The 21,522-nt window shown below is 39.8% G+C and overlaps 1 long non-coding RNA gene across 1 annotated transcript; it reads left to right on the forward strand.

Annotated features, from left to right (window-relative positions):
- Positions 1 to 114: 114 nt before the first annotated feature.
- Positions 115 to 19,235, forward strand: LOC110361994 (uncharacterized). The gene is made up of 4 exons (XR_010471218.1): positions 115 to 7,690; positions 9,787 to 9,887; positions 12,839 to 13,016; positions 14,125 to 19,235. It is a non-coding gene; the product is annotated as an uncharacterized LOC110361994 (long non-coding RNA).
- The last annotated feature ends 2,287 nt before the right edge of the window (positions 19,236 to 21,522 follow it).

Below are 21,522 nucleotides of genomic sequence, written 5' to 3' on the forward strand. Positions count from 1 at the left end.
AACATACCAGTTCCTCATTGCTGAACATATTGTACTTCCATTATTAACAACAATAAATTTGCTTTCTGTAAGAGCAAGGTGGGCTGGGTGAAAGCAAACATGAACTCGAACATTTTTCGTCTAGTGCATATGTGTTCACATAGGTTAAAAATCAGAAGGGCCAATGCACTTACACTAGTGTGACTCTGGTATACATCAGATTAAAAGTAGAGCCAGGAAATCAGCATGTTGAGGTAAAGTCCAATGCCGTATCCAAAAAATTGCAACGAAGCTGGTGAGGGGCCTGGTGCACAAGTCTGGTGAGGAGCAGCTCAGGGAACTGGAGCTGTTCAGCCTGGAGAAAAGGAGGCTGAAGGGAAGCCGTATTGCTGTCTACAACTACATGAAAGGAGGTTGTAGCATGGAGGGTGTTGGTCTCTTCTCTCAAGTAGCAAGTGATAGGCCAAGAAGAAATGTCCTCAAGTTGTGCCAGGAGAAGTTTAGATTGGATATTAGGAAAAATTTCTTCACTGAAAGGTTGTTGGTCATTGGAACACGCTGCTAGAGAAGTGGTGGAGTCACCATTGCTGGAGGTGTCTAAAAGACACGTAGGTGTGGCTCATAGGGTCATGGTTTAGTGGTGGACTTGGCAGTGTTAGATCAATGGTTGGACTCAATGGTCTTTAAAGGTCTTTTCCAACCTAAATGATCTTATGATTCTGTGAAATAATATTTTGTATTTTTTTTTTTGACCATATTTGCACTTCAAGGACTAAATTATGGATCACCAAGTCACAAAATAGCCCTGTCAAACAGGTTTGTACATTCTTCTTATGTAAGTATTTACAAATAAAATAAATGAGGAGGAGATGCATGTGAATATGTAGAGTTAAACATATGGAGTATTACAGGATATTTGTAAATGGCTAGAAGTAAATTGATTCTAAAATTCTGGAGGAATAGGGCTGGGCAATATTTCATTAACATACCATGGAATATTGTGGGAATTCTGATAACTAGAAAAAAAGTCAATTTTGTATCCTTACATAAGATGGCCAAAATGTGTCACCCACAGGAGTAGAGAATAGACAACTTGATGTTTGCCCCTGACAGAGTTACAAAGTAAATAAAAACTTATAGGGTCACACCATGGTTAATTGATCGCCATGATTTTTTTGGAGATAAGGTTTTTTAATGAGATGATCACAAGTTCTATTGAAACAATGGTAGATAAAATATGCTTAAAAGATAAGCTCATATTTTAACTTTTAACTCAGATGATAATCTCACTGCTGGAATAATTGATATTCTCTTAGCCCATTCCAGTTTTGAGGGAAAGTTTGGCTTAAAGTTTAGGGTATATCAAAGTACCTCACCACTGGGGAAGGGAGATAGAAAGCATGAAGCAGTTACGGCAGCTCGTCTTATGGGTCGTAACTTAAACTTCCATATTCAGTCACAGTCAAGCACATGTACCTAGCTGGAGACATCTGTAAGAAGTTTAACTACAAGTTGTATTCTTACCAAAATCTCACAAACACATAACATGAATTAAAAGCTGTTCAGAAAGGAATTGCAAAGGGCGCATTTGTTTCCTTACAGGTTTGCATTTCATGGATTCCTGTGAACAATATGTATTTTACTAATGCCAAGTCATGCAAAGGCAGATGGCTCGGAGTGAAGGTCAGAGCTACACTAGAGGATGGCAGACGGACGGTAGCAAAAACGTTACTATAGCAGAGAGCTCCCAGCTCTGAAACACCCAGTGGAGCCGCCCTTTTAATACCATCTCACTTCTTTTTGCAGGTAAATGACTGCAGGGCTGTTAGTCCAGAATTGCCTCCAGTGTCTTCTGCCAAGCAGTCTGCTGCAGCAGGTGTTACTCTTGGCAGGTGCTAAAAAGTTTCTTATTTCTCAGGGGTATGTCTGGATACTGATTTAGCAAGAGTATCAGCACACAGTGATATTTGGAGAGTGTGATATTCTTCAGTGTTGCTTGACTGTATCCCAAGGCTGCATGTGTTTGATGTGAAGACACGTGTGCCCATCACATTCTGTGGCAGACTATATTCCCAGAAGGTAGCTCGGAGCACACCTGCTACGTGTAAATGCCTCAAACATTGCAGGAGATGGCATCATTAAGTGTTCTGAAAATCCCCCTGGGAGCTTATGGGAGGAGGGAAATCCTGCCCACGTGTGTAACAGCAGGAGAGAGGGCAGAAAATAGCTTGTTTGTACCATGACTAGAGAGTTTCTGTGCAATGTCTTTGCAGCTTGCTGTGAGTATATAATGAGCTGTGTGCTTCTGTGTGTATCCTCCTGTGAGGCAGAGGTAGCCTTGGAGGACACAGTCATCCCTGTGTGACATGTTCCTACTGTATGCATTTTGCTGTTTCCCAGTTGGGGACAGACTGATGTCATGTTACTGGAAAACTAGGTGGTTTGCTCCTACAAGTGCATAGCTGGCTGGACTGCCTGCTGCAGAAGTTTCTCTTCAACATGTGTCCTCAGTGTCTCTATACCCAGCATACCATGGAAGAAGTGACCCAAGAAAGGGTGCAAGTCCCAAGGAGTCCTGAGGTTGGTAAGTTGAAGAGACCCCTTCCATGATCCTTATATATAGAGGCTGCTCTGCAAGAGCAGATTCAAGAGTGTAATGTAATTTCAAGAGTGTAATGTAATTTCTTCCACTTTTTTCCATGACTGTGCTTGCTGTGCAGTACCTTCTGATGTGGGTACCTCCTGGGCCAAGGGTGGACCTTTGCTGGGACAGGATGGTGAAGGTGGTACCTCAATGCAGTGGTGAAGAGAAAGCATAAATTAGGGAGTAGAAGACATTGACCAGAATGATCATTTCTGTTGTGCCTCATGCTGTCACTTTCAGCTCTGTAGATCTTTTTTCCTCCCAGAACTTGAATTTGAGACAAATTAAGGAAGTTCATAGCCCAGATGTCTTTTTCTTTGACAGTGTGTTGCAGAAGATGTGTTCTCAAACAGCAGCACAGTGCAATATTTTGGTGTGTGTGATCCTGCTGGGGTTGTGTCGGAGGGCTGTCTTGAGTAAAAGAGGCAAAATTTAGCAAAATCTGGAACTGTGCTGCTTGTAGGCTAGTCAGTTTGGACAAAATTGTGCCCTTCTCTTTATTCCAGCCTCCCTGAGAACCAAGGTTTGTGCAGATCATAGAGCAGGAATGAACTAACCTGTGTTCAGCACTAACCACTGAGGGACCAGATCTCCACAGCAAAACAGGAACTAGACCAAAATGATGGTACAGGCACAAATGTTCGATGCTACTCTGGTGTCCACTCTTCACAAAAGATATAGAGACATTAGACAAGGTACAAAATATAGACCCCAAGTTGTCTGAGTTTGAAAAAGATACTTTTATCTTAAAGCTCCTAGGAATCTGTTTCTTGTCAAATACCTTAAGGAATGCTATGATCATAATTTAGAAACAGCTACACAGGGAAGTCTTTTCTGATAATAAGAGAATATTGATTTCCACAGCAGAAAGCTTAACAGGATCCATAGTCTAGAGACTGAAGGTAAACTTGGAAGTGAAGGTGATAGAATTCTTAAAAAAAATTGTACCTTGAAACATTGTGGATTCTCTGCCGTTAAATTAAGATATCTATCATGATCTCAATGGAGAAATCTCATTGTTTTATAAGGTATGATATAGCTGAAAGGAAGCATTAAGACCTTTGCAGAAGTAGTTGAGTTAGGTTCTTTGTTCTTTGTTAGATGGGAGATTAGATGGTAATTGCATTGTTTCTTTTCATCCTCAACAGTGAAAGTATTTGTGAACTTGATGAAGTAATCACTACCCTTCTGCTTTCGCGTGCACCAATACATTATTTTGTGCTGAATGCTTTTTAATAGAAAATGGAAGCAGAAAGCCAACACTCCATTATTATTATGGATCAAACATAAATGCTGATGTGATTTAAATGTAAAAAGAGCTTTGCATATGTGAGATTATTAAGCTTGAAGTAAGATAGGAAGACAATGAAAAATGGCAAGTGCAGCCTGGTCTTGGGTATCTTTAGGATAGTTTTAAATAACTCATGCAATTGTTGAATAAAATACGCAGTTGGTAAATAAACATTGTCACTTTCAAGGAAACAGAGACTGATGTGAGAGGCGCAGCAAAATTGTAGCAAGAATCATTTGGCATCTGATTTTGCAGGGAAGAATGTTGATTTGTGTAAGTCTTTTCTTTTTCATCAGATAAAGGAGTCAGAACTGTGTGGACAACAGCAAAAATACATATGAACATTATAAACTTGTAAATTTGACACGGCATTCTGTCCAGAGAAAATGTTACTGGGATGTCAAGGAACTGGAAACAGAAAGACGAGATGTTTTCACAGATATTTTCACAAGTTCACTCAGTTCAGGAGGCATTCCTGAAGACTGGTCACAAGAACTCTATAACCTTCAAAAACCATAGGAATATATGAAATATGATAAAGGCTAGCTGATATATAAGGGAAGTGCAAGGAAGCATTTTAAGGTCAAATGGAGAAACATTGGTAAAATGAGTGTTTGAAGGGGGGCTCCCTCCTTCATTTTCAGCAAGGGAAGACTATGCTTCATTATCTTGACAGAACTGTTTGAAGCTTATTATTGATAAGACAGGAAAAAGGGTAAAAACATGACATTTATCTAAAGTTTTCATCAGAAAGACTACCATGTAACCCATCCGAGGTTAGCTTATTACATATAAAGGTGTGGAACAGAAGAGACAGTAAACCAGGTAGGAAATTTGACAAAACTAGAGGATAGTTTCACGTGGACTGACTTCACTTCAAGATGTATTAAAAATAAAGTAAAATAAAAGTTCCCACAATCCATGCACTCCAAAGATGACCAGAATAAGCAAAGTTAGAACCAAATAATGTTTGCATGCAACTAGAGACAAACACTGCTTATTCTAAGGTGTCTATTTAAGAGGGAGATAAAATGAGGTAACTCTTCTGTTCTTTGCAGTTTTTCAGTGGGAATACGGAACATTGACACATAAGATCTCTCAGCCCGGCAAATAGGTAAAATACTAAGACTGGAACTAAGACTAAGACAAGATCCATACATTAACAGCTGAGGCTGGTGAATCTCTGTGACTAGCCCCAGAAACGGACTGTGATATTCTGCTTGTGGAAGTTAAAAGTTGTTGTGACTATGAGCCTCAATCATTACCTGTCCAGACGTCTAGCTGCTGTTCAGTATTGTGAAAGTCATTTCATTAAGAATGGAAAATGTGCTTGAAATGTACATTCCTCGAGACTGCATACATTTCTGGGAACACAAAACAGCCAGAGTGCTATCCTGGCTCACCCTTCTCTGTTATTTCTCCTCCCAGGTGTGCTTTAGTAATTTTTTTTTTTTTTCTCATGCATGTCTAACACCCTGTGCAATGAAGCTCAAGACTAATTTTGTTCTTTTCAGCTTTAGTAGTCTCTACAGACTCCAGAGGAAGTTTGTGAGGAACAGTCAGTTGCACATGCTGTTGAATCTGAATGTATTACTACTTGTTGTTTTTCCGGCAAAACTACAAGAAAACCTCCTCCAGATGGATGCATATGTTTCACCTCTACTATTCATCTGGCATCCAGACATACCTGCAGTGGTCTGGAAAGGTGGTAAAAATCAGGCTTGAAGAGATCTGGGCCCCTTAAAAATTTGACTAAATATGTAGTACAAAGTGAAGGTGTACACCAAGTTCAGAGAATCACAGAAATGCTTAGGTTGGAAAATATCTTTAAGTTCATCAAGTCCAATTGTTAACCTGGCATTGCCAAGTACACCACTAAACCATGTCCCTGAGAACCACATCTACATGTCTTTTAAATAACTCCAGGGATGGTGACTCAACCACTTCCCTGGGCAGCCTGTTACAAGGCTTGACAACTCTTTCAGTGAATAATTTTTCCTAATATCCAATCTAAACCTCCCCTGGCACAACTTGAGGCCATTTCCTCTTTGTCTTATCACTTGTTACTTGGGAGAAGAGACCAAGACCCTCCATGCTACAACCTCCTTTCAGGTAGTTGTAGAGAGCAGTAAGGTCTTCCCCAAACTTCCTTTTCTCCAGGCTAAACAGCCCCAGTTCCCTCAGCTGCTTCTCATAAGACATGTGCTTCAGACCCCTCACCAGCTTTGTTGCCCTTCTCTGAACTCTCTCCAGCACCTCAATAGCTTTCTTGTAGTGAGAGGCCCAAAAATGAACACAGTATTCAAGGTGCAGCCTCACTGGTGCCAAGTACAGGGAGACAAACACTTCTCTAGTCCTGCTGGCCACACTATTCCTGATACAAGCCAGGATGCTGTTGGCCTTTTTGGCCACCTGGGCACACTGCTGGCTCATATTCACCTGGATTTTGACCAACACCCCCAGGTCCTTTTCCACCAGTCAGCTTTCCAGCCACTCTTCCCCAAGCTTGTAGTGGTGCCTGGAATTGTTGCAACCCAAGTGCAGGACCTGGCACCTGGCCCTCTCAAACCTCATACAACTGGACGTGGCCCAATGATCCAGCTGGTCCAGATCCCCCAGTAGAGCCTTCCTACCCTCCAGCAGATCAGCGCTCCCACCCAACTTGGTGTCATCTGCAAACTTACTGAGGGCGCACTTGGTGCTCTCATCCAGATCATTGATAAAGAGATGAAACAGAACTGGCCCAAACACTGCACCCTGAGGAACACCACTCATGACTGGCCTCCAACTGGATTTGACTCAGTTCACCACAACTCTTTGGGCCCAGCCATCGAGCCAGTTTTTCACTCAGCAAAGAGTACAGGTGTCCAAGCCATGAGCAACCAGTTTGTCTGTGAGAATGCTGTGGGAAACAGTGTCGAAAGCTTTACTAAAGTCCAGGTAGACAATATCCGCAGCCTTTCTCTCATCCACTAAATGGGTCACCTTGAAGAAGGTGATCAGGTTTGTCAAGCAGGACCTGCCTTTCGTAAATCCACGTTGGCTGGGCCTGATCGCCTGGCTGTCCTGTAAAGTTCTCACACTCTTCTCCTTCAAACCTCAAACATATAAGGAATTGGTTACACAGCCTACTATAAAATGTGGTATGGATAAATACATTTGTAATTTGATTTGTCTGGGTGTATATAGTAAGTCTTGTAATAATATAGCATTATCCTGTATCATATAGCATGCTCTCAGCTGCACCCAGGGAGATCCACCCTGGGTGGAGAGCATGGAGCTTGGCTGAACATAGTGGTTTTCAAAAATGAAGTAACACATGCTTGGGATCTTAAGTTTATCAGTAACCAAAAATCACAAAGCCAAAAATCTCTTAACTTCTCAGTGAATGAAGATGTCTTGAGTGCATTTCTGGACCAGAATGGATTTCTACTGGAACACGATGGACTCTGGGAGACTTCTGTGCATCTGTTTAGGGTTAGGAGTTAATTAGATACCATAATTGTAAACCCTTCTCTTGTATGTTATTTTGGCTAAGCCTTCTTTTGCAAAATATTTTTTATAAGCCTGGTGACAGTGGAAAGATATTTTTATCCTGAAAGAAAAAAATAACTTTGTTTCTTTACTAGCTCTTCTTCCTCTGTTTTCAGGGCAGAGGAATATAAATACAGCATGGCATGAACCGTGTGTTATCCACTTCCATCTACATATACTGAAACTCAAAGCAGCTCACTGTCTTCTGGTTGGTCAAATAACAGAGCTTAGAAGAAAAATCTGTAAGTGAGCAAGAGCAGTGAGTTCTTTTTTTAAAAAATATTTTTCTTCTGAGGTCATCCATTAGAGGATTTGCTTTACTTCTCTGGGAACTTTCATGTCATATTTGCAAGGCAGTTGTGGAATGAAGCAAATTAAACCAGCAGAGGTGGAACATCCAAATCTTCAGTTCAAATAAAGTCAGCACTGATCTATATTTGCCACAGTGTCAATATTCCATGACAGACATAAATAGCATGTACCTATTAAATAAAGGAAACAAGCTTTTTTGGACGTATTTTCAGATATAAAAAACAAAGCTAAATTATGTGCCTTTTGTATGTGGTCTTCCCTTATGAAAATTATGTGCAGATCTTGCCATAGTAACAAACTCAGTGATGTTAGTTTTTGTAGTCTTGCTTTTTGGTTGTATGTTTTTTTCTTGTACTATAGGAACACACTGATGCCTGGAGGAGTGTTAAAAAAGAACCGTGCAAGGGAACTGCAGGTTGTTGGATGCAATCCTGGCCTCATGACAGACCCAAGCAGAAAGGGTGGAAGAGAGATTAAGATATTTGTGTGGGTCCTGCATTTTGGCATGAATTCATAGGGGCAAGAATGCTACCCTTGCCTTCTCTAGTCTTCTTTTTTCTTTTTGTAATTCATAATTATGCAGTCAGCAACAGTAGACCTGTATTGGGTGAATAAGGGACAAGATCTGCTAATTGTTTTCAGAAATTCTGAGTGTAGGAGTGCCTTGTGGTGTAGCTTTTTCCATGGGAAAGCAACGAAAGAACTGTTCCTCTCCCAGTCTGAACTGGGATTCTTATCTGTTTCTTTACTGAGATGATTACATATCCTGCTAACCAGAATGCCATCCTGAGATGTGAAGTGGTAGCCTGACTATGGATATGCATTATACCACTAAATTTTTATACATTTTAAAAGGTTTCCTTGGTTTTTAATATTGATGGCCTCCTTTTTCAAATGGGATTTTAAATTTGGCTTAGAAACTGCAAACAGATGAGAATTCCTGTGGCACGAAATGCTCAAGGTTAAGGAATTCCCTACTGCAGATTGCTGGCAAACATACAAAACTACATCCAGACCCAAATTTGAGTTGCATAATCTTTTCTCAAAGTAATAAACAAATTGGATATTTGTTGGTAGTGGAAATAAAACGAAAAATCACGGAACTCCTATATTCTTCTGGTAAGGTATAGATTTGCAATTAAAGTTTTAAATTTTTTCTGCTTATTATTTTTCCTCCATTTTAACTTGATCATTATGTGATGAAGAACTATAACCAAACTGAATGTAGGCTTGTGTAATAAAGGAATAAGAGCAGCTGATCACACTACTCAGGAAATTCTTGTGCACTGTAAGACTCCAGTTTAAACTGAGTGGGTTTTAGCAAATGGAAATATGATTTAGTAGTAGAAATTAAAAAGTCACACAGGTATGTAAACCTCATGGAGTTCTGCCTGAACTGGCTTTGGAAACATGCATTTTTAAATCTTTAATACAACTAGGCCATTTCTGTGTTTTCCCAGGTTTCTCAGGTTTCAATCCTAAGAAGTTTTATTGTATTGGTCTGTTAAAATTTTATAAATTTGTACTATATTTCTCATTTTACCTCCCTTCCCTTCCCTTCCCTTCCCTTCCCTTCCCTTCCCTTCCCTTCCCTTCCCTTCCCTTCCCTTCCCTTCCCTTCCCTTCCCTTCCCTTCCCTTCCCTTCCCTTCCCTTCCCTTCCCTTCCCTTCCCTTCCCTTCCCTTCCCTTCCCTTCCCTTCCCTTCCCTTCCCTTCCCTTCCCTTCCCTTCCCTTCCCTTCCCTTCCCTTCCCTTCCCTTCCCTTCCCTTCCCTTCCCTTCCCCTGTAGGTTAAAAATGCAAGTGACAAGAAACATGAACTGTCAACAGAGACATGCTGCAAAGGCAAATGTCCTGTGAACTTCAGGGGGTGTTACATTCAGTTATGTCAGGACTAAATTTATTTCAGAAGTTAAGAAACTGGGGCAGCAGGGGAAGTATTCTAGCATTACTACTATCCTCCTTACTATGATTTTATTTTGTTCACTTCTGACATTAATTTTCAAGTTTTTCGCTGTATGTTGTAGATCAAGAGAGCTACCTTTGAACCCTGGACCTGGAGAGCTAAATTTGTCAGTTACAAAAGTCATCAAAGACAATACAAACCCCACAAACCGTTGCTTTCAAGGTATCAGGTTTTCTCTTTGTATATTGTAAATAGTTTGAAAAGAACTCTATCAGATTAGAAACAAAGTAGCATATGAATATTTTAGGGAGCTGGAATGGTCTGAAAAAAGTCTCTCCTCCAAAATTGTTAATTTCCAGTGTGAAAATGTGCAAATGAAGCCAACTATGTCCATCATTTGCTCAAACTGTCCTTTATTCTTCTTTCGTGAAGGTCAGTGGACAAAGGAAGATGTGTCATGTTGGCTGTTGAAGAGGCTGCTTAAACAAAAAAAAAAAAGTGGGTTGAATCCTGAAAGAATCAGCACAAATTCACATCACATGGGTGATGTAGTGTAGACTACATTAACCTTGCCTGAGCCCAGGGTCTGAAAAATGAAGCAGGAAGCCACAACTCCTTTCCTGCAAACTCACTGATGCCTACTGTCACCAAGTGAATAAAGAATAGGGTGTTTTATCTGTCCAAGACAAAAGAAGAAATTATATTATAATGAAGAGAGTTCAGGACTTAATAAATAGGATTCCATTTACTTCATGTTCAGGCCATTATCTTTTTAGAACAAATTGGAACCTATCTTAAATTGATAATTACAAAATACTGTCTGAATCATGGGATTGTCAGCACCAATTTGTCTTGTAAATTAATTCAGTCTGTGACTAATTAATTACTTCTACTTCCAATTCAGGCACCACAGTCCTTGATAAACACATAGCCAAAGGTCCAGTAGACTCTTGCAGCATTCAGTCAATAGCTGTCTAATACACAGACACATTTGACTCTGAATTGCAAAGGTAAAGGAGAGGAGCCCGTTTGCACACACGTGCAAACTGAAGGCTGGCTTAATAAAGTCAGTTGTGTGAGAATGTAACACTTCCATTTTAAACTGATGGACACCAATGACAAAGGTAATTAAAGACTTGACAGATACTGAAAAGTATCGTGGTACTGCCAGATCATTCCTTTCCATTTCCTTTGCTATTTCTATCCCTCTTCTCCTTGTGCACTCAAAAAGGTGATTCCTTTATGGAAAAGACTCTTGCAAGGCTTCTTTGCAAAAATGAGAAGATACTCTTGTTTTTTTATTTTTGATTATGACTTTTACTTTTGCCTCAGCCACACTCCAAAGCAAAAAAGGTACTGTAAAAGAGATAAGGATTTTCAGTGCAACAGCTGATGCTTTTCCCTCCACTTCCCTCCACTGGAAGTGGATGATTTTAAAAATACAGGAATCACAGAAATTGCTTCTCCTGACAAGTTTTGCTTCTTGTTGAAAACTGAAAAGAAATGGACAGACTGATACCTCACTGAACACTCCTTTTAGAATAACAAAGTTAGCACACTACCAGTGATGGAGCCAAATAGTTTATTTAATTAAAAAACAACACTGCCTTTCTCAATGAGGTGTTAATTTAGACTTTGCTATTTACTCCAGTGGGAAATGGCGATATTTGGGTTTTAAGAAGAGATCCACAGGGGTATGGAAAGGGAAATAGGAAGAGCAGATCAAGCCCCCTCGTGACGGTTAACCTGTGCCCCTGTTAGAGGGAAGCGGGGGAGGGCAGAAGCCATGAGCACACTTGGGGTCCCCCAAGGCCACCCCAGTCCTCCACAGGGCTCAGAGATCAGCAAAAAATGGCAAACTGTAGCTGGGTGTGGTCTGCATGGCCTTTCACTTTTCTTGGGACTGCAAACCTCCCTGGGGCAATGAATTCTTCACATAAAATGAACACAAAGATTAATTTTGTCTTTTCACTAAGATTGGCTTTACTGGACCCTAAAACTGTAACCTTTTGGTTCAGAAATTGTTAGATAGCATCTTGAAGTACATATATATATATATATGTATTTATATATATATATATATAATGAAGTATATAGTTAAAATTTCCACAGCTATTTTATCCTCTATCATTAACAGATAGTTTTGCAGGAAATCACTGCTAAGTGAAAGTAGGGATACCATCCCACATACACCTGTCTTTCATGAGACACTCATTTATTATGTTCTTTATTATGGGATTATCTCCTTCCATTTCTCTTTGCCTATAATTCTGGTTACTTTAGCTTTCTCTTTAAATAGACGTAGCGGTAGACTCAGATTTATCCTGTTGCTGCTTGTGTTATTGAAAAACATACTTTGTGGAAAAAACGTGTTCTTCCTATACCATAGAGCAGTCTAACTTCTCGGACAAATTCCAGAGTTATACTTTCCTGTTTTATTGGGAGAATGATAATTGAGGCATAAGGAAACTCAGCTGCAGAACGTCACCTTAGAATAGGACTCAAGTTCACCCATTGTGCTTAGTTTCTAGAAAACCAACCCAAAGCAAATCTAACAACTTCCCTCCTTCCAAACCTCAGTGAGCAGTGCCTCAGGGTGCAGCTGATGTGCTTGTTTGGTGTCTCATTTACGTGGGCTGCTCTTTTCTTTGTGAAATGCTGTAGCAGATGTTTCCTTGCAGATCAGTATTGATGTTGCCATGCTGTGCTAAGACCTGCAGCTGCTGTACTTCTCTGCCCTACACTGAAATGATATCTTTCCTAAAGCAAGTGTGTCAACTAATTATTCACTCAAGGAAAAAAAAAAATTAAGAAAGATCTTGAGCAAAATTATATCAGTGGTGGTGTTGCGGTATAATATAAAAGGCCAGAATGCATATTCTAAACGAGTATGGAAGTACCTGAATTTTGTGGGTGCTTGTGGTGGCGCGATACAGTTCAGTTCAGCTGGAGTGGAATGAACTGGTATAAAGCACTGGAGCTACTTGCTTGGTCTTTGAGAGAATGATGCTGAAATCGAAGCCTATGGAAGAAACAGAGCTGGTCAGATTTTTCAACCTGAGACATCAGTGATGATTCTGATTTTCAAATGGAAAAATCCTAGTGATTTTATTTGGTGTGTTTCTTTCCAACACACTTTCAGCTACAGTTTTTAATTTTTTGAATCTCCCCAGCAGCTGAACATCTATTTATACAACTTACTGGACATTCCAACCTCCAGTTTGCTCAGCCAGCTCCAGTAAATAACACGAAGGCACAGAGGACTGTCAGACCTGCTTGTTTCCTTCAAGTTCTGCTGGAAATACTCATTGTAAATAGCAGCTTTGTGTACGGCTACTGATTGTTAATGAGGTAATGTGGGAACTTGTAACCACAGTTACCAGGTTATCATGGATAAGGATGCACTATTCTTGTTGGCTTTTCATAAAGGAAAATGATGCAGGATATTTTGGCCATGCTGATGGGCTGTTTAACTTTGAATGTTGTCATTTAGTTTGTTCTGTCTGAGAGTGATCCTAAATTATAATCCTAACCGAAAGTAAGTAAAATAATTGTTTTTCAGTACTTCACAATGTGATCAGAGTAAAACTAAATCTACAACACTTTTGAAAGCTTTTGTGAAATAAAAACGCACCCAGCACTCTTGATCTTCAGAGCATCCACATGCAAAAGTCCATTTGAGTATCCAGCTTCCCTCCTCACTGCTTCTGTGTCTAGTTTTACTCCTGGTAGAAACCAGAAGGCATCAAAGGAAGAGGGTCTGATCAGGTTTTGTCCTGACAAAAACGTTTTGTCAATACCTAATATAGGCTGTAGAGCTGCGAGTATTTGACAGTTGCATGATTTAGATGTAAGTTGGGAACCATGCTGGATTGTATGACTCAAAATACCTTTAAAGCTTGGGCTACTTTGGAGCTGTGGACTTGAAAAACCGCACTGCCAGGTCTTCCACTTTTGCTTCATTTTCACTTCAGAGAGGAGACAATTTATGGGTGGTGGTAAACTTGGAAGTTCATTTTGCTAAGCATTTTTAGAACAAGGATACCATAAGATAGAAACCCTTCTTTTTAAACCTAGTGAGTTAAGTAAAACATTTCTGTTCAAAGACCGAACAAAATTTTGGTTAGCTCATTGTCCAAACTATCTCCCAGAACTGAGATGTTTAAGAATAATGGATTAAAGGAAGAAGAACAATATTGCACTAGGCAGAATAATGAATAAGAGCAGATGAAATACTTTTGTAGTCATTTCCATAAAAGAAAAAAAAACCCATGAGATGAGAAACTCCTGGGAACCCCTGCAGATTGTCAGGTATTTAATTATTTCCTTAAACACCCCTTTTATTATGATGCCTGTAAATCACTGTTCTTTGACAGCAGGTAGACTGATGACCACTATTAATATTAAAACCAACAAACATCTGAATTTAACAGAGGTATCTTTCTCTTCTTTCATTTAGGTGGTCTAAGCACAGACTGTACATGGCCCAGGGCAGAGACTATTTCTGAGCTACTTGCAAAGCAGGAAATGTGGGAGCTATGAGATTCTGCCCGGAAGACATCCATGAAGGTCAGCTTATAGGGCTGTCTATTCTATGGCTGATTTCGTCCCAGCTGTTACCATGGTGGTTGAGCTTCCCAGTACTAGGATGAAACTGGTCTATTTAAACAAGCTTTGAACACAGAATACTTGGGAAAAAAAGACCTGGATTTTTTCTGTATATAACTTCTACCTATCCACATTGGATTAAGTGAGTTCAGCCGTGCACTACCATTGTGCTTTCCAAATGATCAGCCTATAAATTTCTTGTTCTGTTGCAAAAGGGAAATTAATTGTTTTCATAATATCAGTAAGAATAATTATTTTTCATAATAGAGGCTAATACCATTTTGTGCTTTTTACAAGTTAAATTGTATCTATTCCTTGTTCAAATGTGACGGATTTTGTTCCCATTAATGCACTCTTGAGTAATTAGTGCCAAATCTTTTATGGTGGAGGGAAAATACAATATTTCTTGACTGCTCAGCAGTTAGGCCATTTATAATTAAATGAAAAAATCATGTGTAAAGCTAAAAGCATTTGCTCTATTAATTAATCTGGATTCTCTCCGCTTAAACTATCTGCAGCTCTGTTTGAGGAAGTGGTCTACTAAGTCATATTGGATTACATACTTATATCCATTTTTAATTACATTTGGAGGAAACATGATAACAGCAAGAGAAAAAACAACATAGGTTGAATATGTGAGTTAGTGCTTGGCCACTTCCTCTAGAAAAGCTAACTTTTATATGGTTTGGTTTGGAAAGAGTCAGGACCATGTGACATATTAAAAAAAAAAAAAACATTATGAATCTTTTTAATTCTGCCTAAATTTGTTACGCTGTGCAAAATGTATTTACTTTTGCAAAATATATTGGGATATGGCACAAAATGCTTTTTAACTTTTGGCTACTATAGCTTCTAATGTATGTCTTAATTTTTGTTGTGCTAGAACTACTTAGTCAATAATTCTTTTATGAACATAACAAGACCAGATGCAGACAGTTGAAGATAGATATTTTTCATCTTGTAGACCTTTCATTTGGTATTCTTGGGAAGAAATTATATTTTGGCTGCACCATAATTTTTGCATGTCCAACTCTACATCTTGGATAAGGAAGAATTTTTAGTGTCAGATCCTGCTGGCTTTTTTTCTGCTGCTGGACACTTCCAATTAAAGGGGTGGAAGATCTCCATCTTTGCAAAGCTACAGAACCAGAATAACACCAAATAAATTTTTGGAGTATTTGTGATAGAAGATGTAGCACACTAGGCAGACTAAAAATAGAAGTGTCTTTCAGGAACTCATAATGATAAAATACAACAGCCAGAGGTAATACTGGCACCTCCAGGCAGCTGTCTGACTGCATTCAGCAATGCTGAGTGTATATATATAAATATAAATAAATATAATATAAATATAAATATATATATATATTTAATGACTTTTTAGTGATTTTGTTTTTATTGCCTGTAACATGTACCAGGTTGTTGAAGGCAAACTTCAGCCTACTTAGAAAATACTGGTATCAGCAACAAACCTTTTTAGTACCCCACCAGTGTACCCCTACAGCTTGATGGTGATGATGGTGAGATGTCCTTGATGAGAACTAGTAGTTTGATATGCCTTGTCCAAAAACATTGAAAAAGTATGGAGGGACTATCCTAACAAAGACAAGTAGACTTCTATTTCACTCGCAATTCAGCTTGTTGTTTGCCCCCCAGAACTGTCCAAAATGACTTCAGTTCATTTTAACTGTGGTTATGGATCCTCTGGTGTGGACAACTGTCCATGAGAAGCCAGCTTGAGAGCACCATTTCTTTCCATATGAACTGCAAAAGGGGTGCCAGGGAGTGGTGAGTTCCAGTCCTGACGATGTGAGTCAGGTTTGAATGTAGATGCAAGTAACAAAAGACCTACATCCAAATACTGATTGTCCTAGCCAAACATGATTTCTCTTGTTTTCATCCTAGTTTCAAAAACCACAAGTTTTAATTTCTTATTTCTGGATAAAGTGAAAGTGGGCAGTAAATCCTAATTTCAGACGATTAAATATGTCTCAAGTCAGTCTCAAGTCTCTGTCCTTTGGTTTCCTTTGGTTATAAAAGTGTATTTAACCAAAGATCCCTTTAATTTCTAATGCCCTTGCCCTGCACATTATCATGAAGGCTCTGGTGCTGACTGTGGCAGTCTCTCTGCAGTGTGTTCATCTGTGGAAAGGAGATGTCCTCCCTAGTCTGCTTGTGGACTGTAGTACTGCGGGCCAGCCTTTTTTGAGGTGATTCTTTTGATCCATTTTGATTAATTCACTATGTGGTTCTTAGAGGAGGTTGGCAAGGGATTCCTTAACAGTGGGAGCAAAGACCTTTCCTGACCTGTCGTGGCACCTGAAATGTAAATTGAGTGCTACCCTATGTCACTGTTCAGGAGGGTGCTGACTTAATATCTACGACTATGTAGTACAATAATACAGCATCTGCTGTAAAATAGCGAGGCAAGAGGGAAGAGAGACTGTGTCAGTTCTTAGGTGTCACCAGAGAAGGGCACAGATCCTCACGCTGTTTCTTGATGTTGTGAAGTCAGGTTTTTCTTCTTTCTCTTTTCTTCTCTGCTCTGCTTTTTCACAGTCACTCCTTCCAGGCTCCTAGGTCCTCTGCAGAACTGCTCTGTTGCACCCCTTCAGGGACAGTCACATCCATCACAGACAGCTGACCCTCATTTTACATGTTTTCCTACTCGCTGTGGTCTTCTAACACATGAAAATAGCTTGTATTATCATTGAATTGGATTAACAAGCAAGTAATCTGTTCTTTGCTGCAGGTCAGCTTTTTCCTTAGTTCCTCACCTGGCAGCTCTCTGGCCCATATTGCTGTATGGGCAGCAGTACCTGTCACAGAATCACAGAATCACAGAATCGACTGGGTTAGAAAAGACCTCAGAGATCATCGAGTCCAACCCTTGGTCCAACTCTAGTCCGTCTACTAGATCATGGCACTAAGTGCCATGTCCAATCTCAGTTTAAAAACCTCTAGGGACGGCGAGTCCACTACCTCCCTGGGCAGGCCATTCCAATGCCTGACCACTCTCTCTGTAAAGAATTTCTTTCTAATATCCAGCCTAAATTTCCCCTGGTAGAGTTTAAGCCCATGCCCCCTTGTCCTATTGCTAACTGCCTGGGAGAAGAGACCAATCCCCACCTGGCTATAACTTCCCTTCAGGTAGTTATAGAGAGTGATGAGGTCACTGGTTATACAAACCATATTCCTGTGTTGTGCTGCAAAAGACTCAGGAGTCTCAATCTGCAAATTACACTCTAATGTAGAAGAATATATCTATACTACACAATACAGTGGAGTGCAGAGATTTTTATGTTAATGACAAATCAACTAGATTTGGAACTGGAAGTAGTGAAGACTCAATATCCAGGTAAGAGCATACCATGTGTTTGGCATTGACAGCAAGCTGTCTGATTGCATAACTTGTTTTTTTCATTGACTTGGAGGGCCAGGAGGTTTTTGGAAGCTCTAGGTAGGATTGTGGTAAATTACTCATTTCACTCTGAGGATGAGATGTGGTAAAAGACACAGAGTTTGTTGAAGTGCTACAGTAAGTAATCTGAATATTGTTTTCTGTGTGTTTGGCTTAGAAACCTACTGGCTGTGATACTAACTGGACCCTATAATGGTAATGAACATTTGTTCACTGTCTCGTATCTGGAAAGATAATTTTTCCCATAATTTCCTGATTTTCAAAGGCATTATAAGGCAATTCTCTAGTAACACTGAAGTTCTCTCTGCATATCTCGTTACATCCCTGGAGCTGTCTAGTATTATAGTTAGACCTTGTGGCCAGGAAGGCCAGTGGCATCCTGGGGTGTATTAGAAGGGGGGTGGTTAGTAGGTCCAGAGAGGTCCTCCTTCCCCTCTACTCTGCCCTGGTGAGAACACACCTGGAATATTGTGTCCAGTTCTGGGCCCCTCAGTTCAAGAAGGACAGGGAACTGCTGGAGAGAGTCCAGCTTAGAGCTACAAAGATGATCAAGGGGGTGGAGCATCTCTCTTATGAGGAAAGGCTGAGGGAGCTGGGTCTCTTTAGTTTGGAGGAGACTGAGGGGTGACCTTATTAATGTTTACAAATATATAAATGGTGAGTGTCATGAAGATGGAGACAGGCTCTTCTCGGTGAAAAGCAATGGTAGGACAAGGGGTAATGGGTTCAAACTGGAACACAAGAGGTTCCACTTAAATTTGAGAAGAAACTTCTTCTCAGTGAGGGTGACAGAACACTGGAACAGGCTGCCAAGGGGGGTTGTGGAGTCTCCTACTCTGGAGACATTCAGATCCCACCTGGACACATTCCTGTGTAACCTCATCTAGGTGTTCCTGCTCCGGCAGAGGGATTGGACTAGATGATCTTTTGAGGTCCCTTCCAATCCCTAACATTCTGCGATACTGTGAAATGTACTCTTTGCTCCTGAGGGTAGGGTTACATCTATGTAACTTCAGCCATTTACAAGTTAGGTATCTGGGCTGAGAGGGGTATTCTGTATTTCCTAGGTTGACAACTGAGGGAAATATGTAAATCCAGAGGTTGATTTGTCCTATCTGTTTCAGGCACTTAATTCAAGACAGGATGAATAATCTGCCGAATGTGTTTTATCTCTTTGCAGTGACTGTAAGGGGAGGTAGACGACTGGAATAGACCAGATGCACATATGTAAGGTAACGTTAGGTGAGTTGAGTCTAGATCCTAGACCAACCTCAGTGTCCAGGTTCTCTCGATAGTTAAAACAGAAAAATAAGCACTACCAATGGACATTGTATATTTGGGTGGCATGAATTGCTGTTTAGAGTGTCTCTAAAAATTAGAACAGAAGCATAGACTATCTTGAACTGATTATGATAGCTGAAAGCAGGACACATGCATGTCGCTTGAATTGTGACCGTTTACAAAAACTATCATAATCAGTATCAATACTAGTATTCCTTTCCTCCTTGAAAAACACACTTAAGCAAACTGCTGCACCTTCATCAGGTATGACGACTTTGCGGATCTGATTTTCCACCTCTTGTGAGATAAAGCTAACTGTAGAAGTCAAGCAAACATATCCCAGAATATTTCCCAAGTCACTGCAAATAAATACAATTTTTCTTTATCCATCTGTTGAAGGTTTGATTGCAGGGTGACAATAAAACCGTTGCAGATGTATTGTTAACCCCCTCTCCCTGCCTTCCCCCTCGCCCCCCCTTCCCACTAAGGACAGGCGATCGGGAGGGAAAGAAGAACAGAGAGGAGAGAATTGGAAAAACTAAAAATATTTTACTAATGCTAATAATAAGAATAGAGAATAATACAAAACATACAAAACTAATCTTGAAAGTCCCAGCAACTGCAGGGCACCTGAAGTCCAGGTTTGGACTCTGCAGCCAACCAGAGCTGGATTCAGTCTGTCACTAGGCCTCAGTTCGCAGGGACGACTAGCAAGGTTCTCTCGTAATGTAGGCCATAAGGAAAAGGGATGAGATCCTCATGATTGCCCACTTTTATATGAAGTATTCACGTGAATGGGATGTTATACTCCGTTGGTCAGTTTCTTGGTCACCTGTTTCTCATTGCCCCTCTTGCGAGAGGTGCATCCATGCTTATCAATAACTTCACATTCCATTGCTATGTTTACCAAAACATGTATCTGGTTTTCCAGGAAAATGCAGCTAATATGAAAGCTTTAGCTGACTGGCAAATTCACTAAAAGAGAAACTTGTTTTTAACAAAACCAGGACACTGTCCCATCTGAAAGCTATAGAAATAGTGGGTACCCAGGGAGTCACATGTAACATCACATTCCTCTTTTCACCAGCCAAGAAGATGACATTGATTTTGCTTCATTCTCTTGTTTCAAAATCTTATATTCAAGAAATATATGAGCAATGAGCAATGTATGAGCAAAAAAAAGAGAGGGAGAGTATGAATTAAGAACAGAAAGTGAATGCACAGTTCTCAATGATGAAAATGTACAACCAAAATATGATGAATCAGTTGTAAAGCAGAGACTGTAAACGGAAAAGTTCTGTTCTCAGTCAACCGTGGTTAAATGGGCACAGTGGTTCACTGGGGAAGGGCACGTGTGATAATTCCGTGAATGGAGAACACTGGGTCTCATTGAGAATTTGGTTTTGTGAGAGGATCATCATAACCAGTTCAATGTCAATGTTTGACTTACTGAATAGTTTAAAAAAATTGGCAAGTTGGTGACTGAAGAACTGAACAGACAAACACTTATTATACTCACAGTGTTTTTTATTTATATTCTTATTTCCAACAAAACAGGAAGCTGAATGTCATTGGGTGTTAAGTCAATTTAATCAGAGAGCTGTTCTGCCATGAAAATACTGCTAAAGTCATTAGGCACTGTAGAGAGTCAACATTTTTGAAAACAGGACTCATACAAGCACTTTCGGCATTCAGTTTTAAAAATTCACGCTCAAGCTTATTGAATTATAGGGAGCCCAATTTATGCAGCAATATAATTGCAAGATGTTAGTTCACTACAAGTCTTATGTTCTATACATAACAGTTTTACCACATAAGAAATGTTATGGATACACCGTGTGCTTTGTTGTTTAGTAAACAAAGCAAAATATGCACAATTCTAATTGCTGTAGTCCCACTTTGCAGTCTGAATCCATTAGTTACTGAAATCAGCTGGAAGAAACCTATGGACTTGAATGAGAATTGGATACCAGAAACAATGCTGTAGACTTTGTTAAAGAATTAGTCATGTAACAAGTGACCGAAACAATTCAGACTTTGTCAATAGTCAAATTAATGGTAACCATTTTCCTTGTGTCAAAGAGAAGATAAATGATAATGGTATTGCAGAAGGACAGGTAGTATCTCCTGGCATCCTTCTGCAGTATCCAAATGGTCAGATGGGTCTGGAGAGGTTTTCAAAGTTGTATGATGACCTTATCTACCTTAGAAGTGTACTTTCTTGCTCAGTGAGCAGCTGCAAATTTTACAGTTTTGCAATGCATTTATTAATCTCTCTGGGTCATTCTTTCTATAAGCTGAGTTTTTAAAACATAAAAAGTTTGAAGTAATTAGTTTGGTCCTCAAAGGATTCTTACATAAGTGAAAATAGAGTAATTTCTCATAGTCTTCAGGACAGAAGCAGAGCTCAAAAAGAGAGATGAATGGGGAGGGAGCATTGACTTGGCAAAGCATCTGAGCAAAAGCACACTATCCATCAAGTTAAAGGGTGTTGATGAAGAACAGCCTGGCTGTAGAAAGCAGACAGCAGGACATCAAGCCCATTGT

Source organism: Columba livia, chromosome 3 (genome assembly GCF_036013475.1).
Source record: "Columba livia isolate bColLiv1 breed racing homer chromosome 3, bColLiv1.pat.W.v2, whole genome shotgun sequence".
NCBI lineage: Eukaryota > Metazoa > Chordata > Aves > Columbiformes > Columbidae > Columba > Columba livia.